General features: G+C 48.5%; 1 protein-coding gene across 5 annotated transcripts in view; it reads left to right on the top strand.

Moving 5' to 3' along the window:
- The window catches only part of LRRC3B (leucine rich repeat containing 3B), a 108,283-nt gene that overhangs the window by 15,072 nt on the left and 80,094 nt on the right, over nt 1–13,117 (top strand). For 2 of the 5 annotated variants that reach the window (XM_011286270.4, XM_011286269.4), the window contains exon 1: nt 2,595–3,220. The exons of 1 other annotated variant lie outside the window; for it this stretch is intronic. The gene's annotated coding sequence lies outside the window, so the exon portion shown is untranslated. Of the gene's footprint in view, nt 1–1,555; nt 1,691–2,594; nt 3,221–4,695; nt 5,527–13,117 lie in introns of those variants that run through there. 2 more of the 5 variants (XM_019810795.2, XM_019810794.3) reach the window with 2 other exon arrangements.

A 13,117-nucleotide genomic window follows, 5' to 3' on the forward strand; every position in this document is an offset into this window, starting at 1 on the left:
GTTGATGAGCATGTGAATCAAGTAGAGCAGAAAGCATCCAAGTCTAGAGGTTTCCTCTGTCAATAGGTAGAAATCGTTTGTTTTAATTAAAAGAGAACTAATTTAAAAACAAATTCCTCTGCTTTTGATTACCCTATATATTTTAAAAGATACTTGTAATCCCTGTATGAACAGGGATAACCACTGTTAATACTGGAGTATACATTACTCTAGACACGAGCCTAAACATATGTATATATTCACATTTATACATGTAATGATTGCCAAGAGAAAAACATACTGAGATTTTTACCGTGTAGTAGGCACTTATTTGTGAAATAAGTGTTTTGCAAAGTTCAATGAAAACAGAACACTATGAGGTAATTAACATCAACCAATTATACCTTTAAGGAATTGGAAGTTCAAGTCTAAGATTTCTACATAGCTATCAGGTAGAAATGTATAGCTCCAAACCTACATCTGTTGACTCCAGATATTAATTTTTATTATTGTGTCTCTCATCTTGTGCATCTGATTTTTTTGCATCTAAAATTATAATTATCATTTATAACAATACTCACTTAACTCATTTACAACCACAGTTTAATGTCTGACCAGTATCCATTTATAGATTTAAAAACATTTCACTATTCCAGTCTTGTTAGAAATTTCAATTTGGTTTTGTTTATTTTCAATTTTCCACTAGTGTAAACAACACTGCAATGAATATCCTTGTATATAAATCTTACTGTATATCCATTATTTATTCCTAATGATGAATTTCTAGAAGTACAGTCTTAGGGACAATGACCTCCAAAAAGTTTATGCTTTCAAGAGTAACATCATATTTCCCTTCAGAAAAGTTACACCAAATTACATACCTGCCATCCATAAGTCCTAAGACTTCATTTAAAAAACAAAAACAAAATAAATAAACGGAACTTAAACCACAAAAAACCCACAACCTTTCCAATCACAGTTTCATCTTAGAAATAGAAGATATCTTAGCAATCATGTTTTCTAATCTCCTACACATTATGGACCTTTTCCTTAGCACATCCCCGATCTAGGTGGTATCCATCCTACAATGCATAGGAAGTGGGGATAGAAAATAAAGAACAATTTTAAATATCCCTAAACTACATAGCACTTTTTTTTTTTAACTCTCAGCAATGAAGTACTCTTCAAACTATTCTAAAATGCATCTACAATAAGAGAGCCTCATTGGAAATGAGGACACCTTGGCAGGCTTTCAACATACTTGACACAGGTCATGAAATAATAAAGATTTTTTTGGTCATTCTCTGCCTGGAATGGGTTTGCTTTGGGTGTGGGCAACTGAGTACATATCACTTGCTCTATGCAGTTGCCCAACAACTTGGTTTCCCTTGCTTATGGGAATTCAGCAAACAGACGTAGGCTGGTCAGTGGGAAAAGAAAAGTGTCCAGACACAAAAAATGAATTAAATACTTTTACATTTCTAGGTCAGAGGAGCTGGGAGTAGAACTATGTGTGCCCTCCCCTTCCCCAAACCCTCCCAAATTTCATCACCCAAGTTCCTTTAATTCTAGACACCCTGGGATTTAGCAGTGTTTAAAGGAGAAAACGACTTCCAACAGGCTAAGCTTTCCTTGAGCACCCACTAGACACAAAACAAGTCTGGATGTTGCAGTGGTATCCTAAAAAAGAAGAAAAAAGGAGGTAATACAGGTGAGTGATGCAATAGAAAACGATAAAAAAAATCTATACCTTTGTGAATTCTGCAAGTGATTGGCAAATTTGACTGCGAGAGCAAAGAGAAGAGGAAAAGTAATTCTGCCTGGAGTGAGGGGTGAGGGCTGGGGTGGAAACAGGGCTGTAAAAGAAGGTGGTATTTGTAGATGCTGGGAAGGCTGGTTCCTCTGGCCCCAATTGCTTGTTTCTTGATTCATTTATTTATTTAGGTGCAGATCTGCTAAATAATTTAAATCATGAACTGAGAACCACTAAAACCAGTAATTTGTGTTAATCTTAGCAAACACACATGAACACACACACATACACTTTCTTAAGGTCTATATATACTCTGCACGCCGTTTGTTGTTGTTGTTGTTGTTGTTGTTGTTGTTGTTGTTTTGGTTTGGTTTGGTTTGGTTTGGTTTTGGCTGTAGAAAGTCATCCCTGCAACCGGAAGGCAAATTGAATTCTAACACCTTCTTCTGCTTTGGGAAACTGGACTAGTAGGGGGTGGGGATCAGGGCCCAGGACTCATGGCCAAAACTTTGTGCTTCAGGAACCGCAGGGGATCATTCTGATATTGGAATATAGAGCCTTCGGGGAATAGCTCACTTTATCCCTCTTACCCCGGAACAGCCTACTACATACAGCACTTGGCACCCAGTAGGCCATCATTTGTCGAAGAGCTGTTAGGCATCCGCCTTTTCCCCATTAGAGAACAATCAACCCATCACCACATTATGCTTCTTCTGCCGGTTTTATTCAGCTCGGATCTCAGTAGTTAGATAAACAGGAGAAAGAATGGGGCCGTAGCTTCCAGAGAGAGGAGCTCTGCACCGGCGGGGTGCGAGGAAGGCAGGCGAGGGAGGCGGAGGGAGCCCATACTCCCACCTCGGCGCCTCTCCTCCCGCAGCAAACGCTCAGCCCCCGCCCTCTCTCTCCGTTCCGGACCCTCCACCCGGCTGGCGAGAGGGCAGCGCGGGAGAGGCGGTGGCAGGGCTCTGACTGTCACGTTCGTTCCCTGCTGCTTTTCCCGTCCCCAGCCTCCTCGCCCCTCCTCCCTCATCCTCAGCCGGGGTTTGGAGGCGATTCCCCTCTAGTGACTGAGACGATCGCATCTGGGCGAGCGGCGCTTCGCCTCCCTCGCGTCTTTGTCTCCTCCTCCTGCAAGGCTCCGGGGCCGGGCGCAGGGTCTGCAGCAGCCGCCGCAGAAGCGGGAGCCAAGCGGTGCTCCGCACGGTCGCCCGGAGCCGCACCCTCGCTCGGTGGAGGCGCCGGAGGACGCCGGCCAGCCACGCACAGCCGGCGTCCCGCGCTCCTGCCGCCGCGCACTAACGCCGCCGCCGCGGCGGGGAACGAGCCCTCCCGGCCGGCCGGGTCCGGGGTGGGCAGCCCGGCTGGCAGCGGGGTGGGAAGAGCGGGCGCTGCAGCTCTGGCAGCTCACACCCCCAGGCATACGCATCCAACGCCTCTTCCCTGCGCCACGAGGATGGAGCAGCCACCCCGGCCCGGGACTGGCGCAAGGTAAGGTGCAGCCGCCTGTTGCTTTTCGCAAAGCGCGGTGTCGTCCCTCTACCCGGGTGCCTAGGCCGTCCCTTCCCGTAACAAGTAGAGGGGAACTGTCACCCCAGGCCAGAGCCACGTCCAAAGCTCCGGTCCCCTTGGCGCAGACCCTGGGAGAGACCCCTCCTGGCGGGGGGAAGTCGACCCCCTGCTCGCTTGCAGCCAGCTGCTGTGCAATAGTCTGCAAAGTTTTGTGCCCCCCTCCCTCCCCGCGCGGTGCTCACCCCGTGCCGTGCAAGTTGCAGGTCTAGTTCTCGCGTGCGCCCTTCCCCCAGCCCTCCCCCACTACCACCCCTGACGTTTGCATCTGCCCATTTCTCTTTCGGTGTTCTTGCTAGTCGACTTTTCACTCCCTGCAGCTCCCGCTAGAGAGGCGAGGGTTTGGGACTCAGCAGTGCTCATCCTGCTCGTGAGGGTGGGATAGGAGCAGAAATAATGCAATAGGAGGGGTGGGACATGGGAGGAGGCTGCGGCCACCCTTGGGGCTCAGTCTAGCACGGTCCATCCTTGCGTATGCCACCCCGAACTCGGTAATGAAACCCTTGGAGTGGCTTGCGGCTGTGTGCCGCGGGAACAGCAAGTGCAGATCCGGGTGGGTGAAGTAAGTCATTTGGGGAGAGAAATGTTGCTGGAGGGGTGGGGGTGGGGGTCTCGGGTAGATCTGGTTGACAGGGTACCAAAGGGCTCCGCTTTTAAAGTGGGCGAGGGGCCAGTCCAAGCCGTCACCTGACACGGAGGAAACAGGATTTGAGTCCGGAGAGCTCTGGCCCGGGTGTGTAAATAGAGATGGGGGGAGGGGCTGGGCACCTGGGAAGGCGCAGAGAGGCAGAATGGAGCCCTGGAATGCCAGAGCCCGGGGGGGAGGGGGGTGGAGGGGTGGGGAGGGGTACTTGGGAAGGCCGGCTTCTGGGTGCCTGGAACGGGGCGATCTTCCTCTCCAGGAGAAACAAACCTCCAGGCGAGATTGTGAATGCGTTGGCGTCTCAGGCGGCGACCGAGTGGTCAGACCATGGACCAGGGATGCTTTTCCTGGCTCTAAGAGGACCAGAGTCCTCTCCTTTCCCCGGCACCCGCTTCTACACCCTTCCACCTCCGCAGCCGAGTCCGTAGACCCACGCCCACCTTCCCTGCCGGGCGCTCTGGAGTCAAGGAGGTCTGCACAGCCGCAGGGTGGGAAGGGGATTCCTGGCCCCCAGGAGAGGCGCGTGTGCCGGGCGGGGGGGGGGGGAGTCCCCAGCGCCAGGAGAGTAGACAGGGGTTCGAACCGGTTGGAGGAGAGCGCAGGGGCGGAGGCTGCAGTGGGAAGCCACCTTTCCGTCCCCCCCCCCTCCCCGCCCTTCCGCAAATCGCACCTGGGCGGAGCGAGGGAGTGGGGGAGCCCCACGCTGTGCCCGCAGGCTCCGGAGCCAAGAGCCGGAGGGCGTGCGGGAAACGCAGGGCGAGGGGGTGTGGGCATCCGATGAGGGGAGACTTGGCTTCCAGGCCGGGGCCCCGGGCAGAGGTGGGTCTTTCCACGTTTGGGCCCCTCGGTAGGTCCTTGTGGTTGTTGCAGCCGCCTTAACGGATGCGGGAAGGCGAGGCTCTCTCCTCCTTTGCCCCCCAGCAATCTCGAATGGAAGACCATTTGCGGGAGGGGGCCTAGACTGCTGTTGCAGAGAAGGGGCGCCCCCCCCCCGGGCTCCATTTCTCCAGGTGGGCTACCAAAGGCCTGGAAGCACCTCGTTTAACCCTTCTCTCTCTGAGGAGGTGCACGCCCCTCTCCAAGCAGCACCTTGGAGAGTCCAGTGCCGGGTTTCCACTGGCCCATCGAAGAATTTGGAGGTTGCGTGGGGTCCCGAGCTGTTTAAAACCCTCTGGCCCTCCTTGCCCAGGCCTCCCACGTGCAGGCTTTTCGGGGCACAGCCGCCTCTGCGGTTGCCCTGTTATAATAAGTCTGCTGCTCTCCCGTAACCAGCTGGGAGAAAGCAGAGCTCAGCGCAGTCTCCTTTTCTGGGCCCCACGCCTTGGCCAGACCCTTCCGGAAGAGACGTCGACTTGCCAGGGCTCCGGGGGAGGAATCCTGAGGTCGCTCACTCCCACCCTGGGGCACCCCTGGAGCAGCGAGCTCCAGTCTCCCCGCGGCCGGCTTCAGAGCCCCGAGGAGCGGGACCGGGGATTCCCTCAGCGCTGACTCCCCGCGGCTCCTGAGCACAAAGGCCACACCCTCACAGGCCAGGCATCGCAGGGGACAGAGCGTTGGCTTCTGCCGAATTACCTGGATACCTGAGGTAGGATCCCAGAATGCAGTCCCTCACCCCTGGAGAACTACCCCAGGACCACTTTCTTTCCGGATGTCTATTACCTGGGTTTGTGCTTGGGCCACTTCCCTCTGCATGGAGAAACAGGTTGGAACATGTCCCTGGGGAACTCTTGAAGGAAGACTTCAATTGCACACCAAAGTGTCCCCGTCCGCCCTCCCCCCACCCCCACCCCCACCCCCGCGTTGCTGAGATATCCTGGGGAGACAGGTAGTAATAATAATCAGCGCCAGTGTTTATTGAGCTCTTACTCTGTGCCAGGCACTATTCTTGATATGTTGCGTGAACTGTTAGTTCTACTCCTCACAACAACCCTGGAGGACAGTTATTTTTTTTCCCCATTTTATGGGTGAGGAAACTAAACCATGGAGAACTTAAGTTATGTGTTCATTGTCATCCAGCCAGCAAGTGGGGAAGCTGGTTAATCTTGTGGGTAGAGAACACTGGGTGTGTCCCAAGCTCCTTGACCCTGTTTGGTACTAAAGACCTTTTGTCCACAAGGAAGTATGGGTGAGGTCTCCCAGCCCTTTACTCCAAACCCCACAGGCAGGCATACTGTGGGAGCGCCAGTCCTTGCCTGTATCACGTGGGAGGCTGATGGGGCATGTCCCCTCTCTCAGAGTCTGTTGGGGTACATCTTGGTAGAATGGGACCCTGGTGCTGAAAGCAAATTTAGGCAACTGGCTGCTGGCAATGGACTTCTTTTCTGAACCTTTTGGTAGACCTTCCCATTTAAAATATGAAGAGCAGTGGAGAGGGGGGAATCCAAACGTGAACGGAGATCTATAGTCACAAACCTTAGAAACTGTGTTTTGCCAGTGTCTTTCTAGTGATTGAACCACAGAATATTAGAGCTAAAGGGATCTCAGATATCACTGCCCCCAATCCAAAAGCAGGGAAGAGATTCAGTGATATGTTCAAGGCCACTCTGTGTGTTCCTAACATAACCAGTACTGGAACCACTGTCTTCTGACTCTTGGCCAAAATAAGCCATGTTGATGCATAAATGGATTATGGCCACTGCTGTTTTTCAGCATCTTAAAATTAATTAGGGAAAAACTTATTAAAAGAAAGTTCATTTTTCTAATTCTTCATAACCGCCTCAGTCAGCATAACCAGAAAAAAAATAACTATCTTATAACGGATACACCATCACAAATGTGTCTCATTTGCAAAAAATTGCAACCAAATACTTATAAGCCTTCAAATCAACAGCGTTTAAGTAACCATGCAAACCTTTCGGTGACGTTAAATAAAATTGAATGGATTCCCAATCATTGTAGCAGTCTTTTTGTCAGGAGGAGTAGCTCTGTCTGGCCTCACTCCCAAGTATTTGGGAAAATAAGAGAAATCATAGTAGATCAGAGGGGAAAATTCTTTTGAATACAATGAAGTGATTTGGTATGACTTCTTCTGAATTTCTGACCGTTGGGTCACACTGTAGGCTTTTGCAAATCTGAGGCAAAACAATATCGTTCTAGCGGATATACCTGAGGCTCAGAGAGGGGAAAATAGCCCTTTGCCACTTTGTTACCCACAGAGACCTTATAACAAAGGGACCTTCTTCAGCAGCCTCGGGATGCCATATAGCCCTAGCCATTCTTATAGGACAGAATTTTGGTTTCTAAGAACATCCCATGTCTTTTCTCTGTAGCTACTGGCATCAGGAGGTCCTGCCCCTGGAGACAAATCAAGAAAAAGTCAGCTGGAGTAAACAGAGAGGGGGATTGGGAAAAACCTGTTTCTTAGAGCCACACAGAGGGGTGAGAGTTACAAGCAGACAGATGGTGGAAGCTTGGTGCCTTTTATGTAGCCTGGGGTAGGATTTGCATCCCTGATGTTGTGAGAAGCCAGGACAGAAGTCCTCAGGCAGTAACTAGGGGTGGAGGAGGGAAAGGTGAAGGTGAGGGATCACTGCTGTCAAGAACCTGGGGTGGGGGTAGACGGAGGTCGGCTGATAAAGGGCTTTGGGGTGACAGGAATGACCATGGAGAGCCTGAACTGAGAGATGCTGTTCTTTCCCCTTCTCCGCCTCCCCACCACCTCAGTTTGCCGTCTGTGTTGGGTTGACCGGTCCGAATCCCAGAATCCCCTGTTATCTCGAGGGGAGCACTCACATTTTTAGAGAATTTATTAGAAATGAATATTATTTTATGTTAAGTCAGAAAACAAAATATGCCTAGCTGTCCCAATCTTCAGGGGAAACTATGAAAATTCACATTAAAGTGGAGATGCTGGTCTAGTGAGATCACAGCAGTGTTAGAGGAGAAAAGATGTACCATTGAAATCAGGTATGACAAAATCCAAAAGAAATGGTCTCTCTTTTAGGAAGCACAGGAAGAAGAATCCTTTTTGATCTGGGCAGATATCCTGGTTCCCAATTTGTAGCTTTTCAGGGCTGATAGGAGACTTAGCTGGAGCCTCATCCTGTTTATGTGGTTGGCATCCCTACTACCTGTTTTACTGTGGCTTTTATGTGGTGTAGTGTTAAAGGGCCCACACAGCACTTCTGCTGGGACAATTCTTTGCGCGTGTATCTACCTTAAATCATATAAACTGATATCAGTTTGTTGGCAGAAGAAAAACTGCTGTTAAACAGCATGTTCTGGGGAAAAGAGTATGAAGAAAAAAAAAACCGAAGCCTTTTTATTCAGAACACAATGAATAAACGCATTTATGCAATACATAGCATGAATTAAAATTCTCAGTTTGGGTGAGATATTTGAAAATAAAAACATAATCAAGGACCAGAGCATCTGAACTTGACCTACTTTGAGTAACAAGAGAAGCCGTATAATAAGTTTCTGTGGAGTTTGAAGAAGACGTTGGAGGGGGAAAAGGTTCATTAAGTAGAACCTGAGAAGTTTTACCCTTGTGTATTTTATTTTAAATAAATATATACTATCTTAATTTACACTTAAGTTTGAATATTCCATAAGATCAATAAATCTAATATTGTATCTGCAGGTTGTGACTTTGGAGAGCTTTATTCTACAAGTGGTTGGGAACCATGATGGCAGCTTTTATATCTGACATACTAGTATATAATTGTATATCCCTTATAAAAGCCCAGTGAATTAATACATTGTAACATGGCGTATGAAATTTTATGTGAGAATGAAGTCTGCAGTCTTCTCAAGAGCTAACAGCCTTGGAACATGCTATTTTCCCAAAGGGGATGGGTTGTTGGCAAGGGCAGTATAATTCATTTAAAATAAATAAATGAACAGGTGTTGAAAAAGAACCACCCTGATAAAAATGGATTTTTTTCTTTAAGAGGATCAATGAACAGATCAGTGAAGTTTATAAAATTTGTGGTTTCAATTTATCCCAAGTTCTCTGAGCTGCTTCATATGTTAACAACTCTCCAATGTAAGTGTCACTACACTTTCAGATAGTTTTCTAAAAAGAATTGTGCCTTTCCTTAGAATTAAATTGGAAACAGAGGTGCCTGGGTGGCTCAGTCGGTTAAGCGTCCGACTCTTGGTTTCAGTTCAGCTCATGATCTCACGTTCGTGGGATCGAGCCCCACGGAGCCTGCTTGGGGTTCTCTCTCTCCCCCTCTCTCTGCCCCTCCTCTGCATGTGCTCTCTCTCTCTCAAAATAAATAAACATTTTTTTAGGAGAAGAAGTAAAATAGAAACATTAAAAAAAAAATAAAAGATTGTGCACCATTCTCGAACACAGAATAACCCTCGACAAAATGAAGCATGTCTTCAAATGCAGATTCGTTTCCTTTTTTCTCTTTCTTCTCTTTATTTCTTCCCTTTTGTTCTTTCTTCCTTTCATTTTTTAGGCCATTGATACACGTTTTCAGTCTACATGTAAGCCTTCAATACCTTGCCGGGAGAGTTGGCTATTTCAGGACAAATGTTTCCCCTGGTGAGGGCAGGGAGGAGGCGCCGTGCACTTGGATGTTTGTCCAGAGCGAAAGCACACAGGTCATGAAGGCACACTGGCTTTCCCTCTAGTCTAACCTCTTCACTTCTGATTTAGAAAAGCAATGCTGGTAAAGGCCTGCTTACAGAGGGCTCCCCCTGTTAGCAGTGACTAAGCAGTATACTTCTCTTTTGCTACTCTGGGAATTCATGCACTGAGAAGAATCCTGGTCTAGTCTGCTGACCTTCCCTAGACATCTGGTCAGCAGGGATTATCAAGCAGGAGTGTTCCCCACCCTCCTACAAATTATATTTAAGCTTGCGTTGGCAAAGGCAGGTACCCTTCTCCCATGGAATGTTTGGTTGTCATTTATTCAGGTGGTCAGTCTGTTTTCTGGTGGCTCCTTAGAAACGTGTCATCTAGACAAAATAAATTCCCTTCCCCAGTGCAAGGTGGACTGTAGGCGCTTGGTGCCCGAAGCATCTGCTGCAGAACCCAGGAAGGAGGGAGGACTGACAGCCAGCTGGGTCAGGGGGCGAAGAGAGAGGTAACCAGGATACAGCAAGGAGAGAAAGGGGGTGAGAGAGGTAGGCCGGGAAAGAAAACAGACCACCTGAAGGAAGAAAACCCAGCTCTGTGCACAGAAGGACTAAATGAGATTCGATAGTATGCCAAACATGAGGGATAGGATTTAAAAGGCATAAAAATAAGAAGATACGGAAAGCTAATGGGGATGATAAAGGGCTGAAGAAGTGTACAAGGAAAAATAACGTACCCAAATAATTCCTCAAGGTGTAGGTCAAAGGAGAGGCCAGCTGGCTGCTCAGCCTGCTGGAGCAGGGCCTGGTCTCATACCCACATTCCCCTGTCCCCTGTTCATGTGGCTTCTCTACCACCAGGCCAATCAATGGCTCTTCATCTCATTGATGCCTGTGGCCCTTCGGCAGTCCTCCAAACTTAGGGACCCGCAGAATGACGTGTTTAAATGCTTCAAACGCAACGCAGAAGATTATAACACTAGATACACACACGCGCACACACACACGCACACCATTGTAAGCTCCTAATGTATGTGTAACAACAAGATCTGGTGGGACAGATGGCCACCATCTCTCCTAAGTAGGGATCTGCAACGGGGCTGCTTTGAGACACCTGCAGCAGCTGTGTTCGGACACGAAAAAGTCTGCTTTCTGTCAGTGGCAAAGTCTTTGGTGCTTCTACTACGTGGCAGACCGTAAAGGCAGTATTGTAGCCTGCCTTTATGATGGAATGAAATACTAAATTGTAGTGCAGTGTTCATAAACAAAGTTGTGACTCTCCCTGTTCAAGTTTATGGATCACTTGCATTCTGTTGATAAATGCCCTAGAGGTCTGCGACCCCCAAAACCTTGGACCCTTGTTCGGTGTCTCCAGCTAACACGGTAGGAGTACGTCGGAACAGACTTGGGCAGATTATAACAGGGTCCTCCCAGCTTCTTTTATCTCTCTGGGATCTTCTGTCTCTCCGTCTCTCTCTCTGGACCAATTTTCACTTTTCCGGCTCCAGGAACTGGCCTTACCTGCCCTATTCCTAGGGGTCATGGTTGTAGACAATGACGGGCGTTGGCAAATAAAAATCACTGTTAGCTGAAAGAGACTCACATGTCAGGGGCACAGGCAGGCTGTGGGATGCCTCTGTAAGAACTAGAAAATAGGCAGCAACATCATCTGGCTCCTGGCTAGGTGAAGATTGGCCTGTATCTCAGTCCCCTACGGCTGGCTGCCTTGGCTACGTGCCCTGTCGCCTTGGCTGGTCACCTGAAGTGTGCATTTCAGCTGAAAGTTTTAAGTTCCCCTCCAACACTTTTTTCCCCAAAGCAGAGCTGCTATAATGGCTTTTAAAGGTTCACTTCCTTTCCCTGTCCATTTCCTGCTTATCAGGAAATGGCCTCAGTGCAGGCCAGGTAGATGGAGACCCAGGGGGAAAGGTCTGGGTCTGGAGAACTGAATTCTTAAACTGACGAATAAGGCCATGAGTGATAGAAAGGAGACTGTGGTCATAGGAGTGTTTTCCAGACAGATGGCTCATACTGTCCTGTGTTACGGGAGGATGCCAGGATGTCCCCGATCGTGGAGATCACCATGTTTCTGTCTGTTCTATTTGGTGAAGTAGAACCTGCTTAATAGAAAAAGTTCTCCTAAGAATGCCTTTGACTTTGCAGGAGGGAAGCAACATCTCAGAAAACATCCTGCTTATATGCAGGTAGAGTATTTGGGAACGAGGCAACCTGATTCTACATCAAACTTTGGCCTTAATCAGCATGATGTCTTTGGGCTGGTTAAGTTGACTGCCCTCTGCTCTGCTTCCCCGGTAAACTGGAGGCTTTCTAGAGCCCCTTCCAGCTCTGTGGTCTCTGATGTCAAGGATGTGTCTGGCTTTGCTTTACTGATAATACTCCGTATGATGGCTTTCCTGTTCAGCTCGTTCAAGCTCACTTCTTTGCTTAGGCCCTCCAGCCCTGACGTACCAGAGGACCAGTAATGATGGGCAGAGATTCCCCAGTCCTGAGGGTCTGTTGACCCCCAGAGCACTTCCAGGAGCCCAGAATAAGAGGATTGTGGTGGTGGGCAGAGGGATTGGTAGAGGGAACGACAGCTGACGGGGGAAAAGGGATAGAGTAGGCAAAGGGCAGAACCACTGGTAAGTTTCCTTGCAGCAGTAACTGTCACTCAGGAAAGTTGCAGGAAAGATGAAGGAGGGGTTCCTGAAGGTTTGACTGTGTGCCTGTCTTCATAACTGTATGATGTGTCACTTGCTACTAAAAACTTCGAGGTTACTCCTTGTTGTTGTATTGAGGACGATCCTCAGTAGGGTTTCGTAGTTCCTTCCTCACCTGGTCCTGCCTGTCTCTTCCTCTGTCGCCTTCCTAGGTACATCCTGCACTCTGGTGTATCTGAGCTGACGTGTTAGTACCGGGTAGTGCCACCAACTTGTCCCATTTCCTCTTTCCAACTCTGCATTCAGTGATATCACGTTGAGAGCTCAAAATCCTCCACGGTAGGATTATCGGCACCACAGAAACTCACAGACACTGCGAAGCAGGGCTTTTTTGATGCAGAGAATCTGTTGCTACATTTTACCAGCATACGACACTGCCCTGGCCCCACCAGGGACCTTGTGGTTGCCGCCACGGAACGTGCCTTTTCCTGTTCCTAACAGTTCACCTGACTGGGTCTCCCTCCTTTCCTCTCTTTTTCCTTTCTTCCGTCTCTCCCTTCCTTCTGTCTTTTCATCTACCCATCTATCCAGAGGTAGCCAGACTCGGTTCTAATTCCCCTTCTGCAACTGAATAGCAGAGTGAGTGACTCCGAGAATATTCCCTAACCTTTAATGTGCCTAAATATCCTCAGACATCCATTTTCTCTAGGTGAGATGAATGTAAGGATAGAGAGTTGTGAGGCTTACATGAGTTAATATGTATTAGGTGCTTTGAACCGCGTCTGGTACATGATAAGTACTACTTAATTCTTTGTTTTTAGTACGGATCAAAACATAGCTGATTGCTTACTATGTGCCCAACACTGAATATGCACACATGAAAAGACGTTTAATAAAATAAACACAAAAAGGGAGGCCTCGGTGGCTCAGTCAGTTAAGCATCCGACTTTGGCTCAGGACATCATCTCACCATTCGTGGGTTCA

The sequence above is a fragment of the Felis catus genome, chromosome C2 (genome assembly GCF_018350175.1).
Source record: "Felis catus isolate Fca126 chromosome C2, F.catus_Fca126_mat1.0, whole genome shotgun sequence".
NCBI lineage: Eukaryota > Metazoa > Chordata > Mammalia > Carnivora > Felidae > Felis > Felis catus.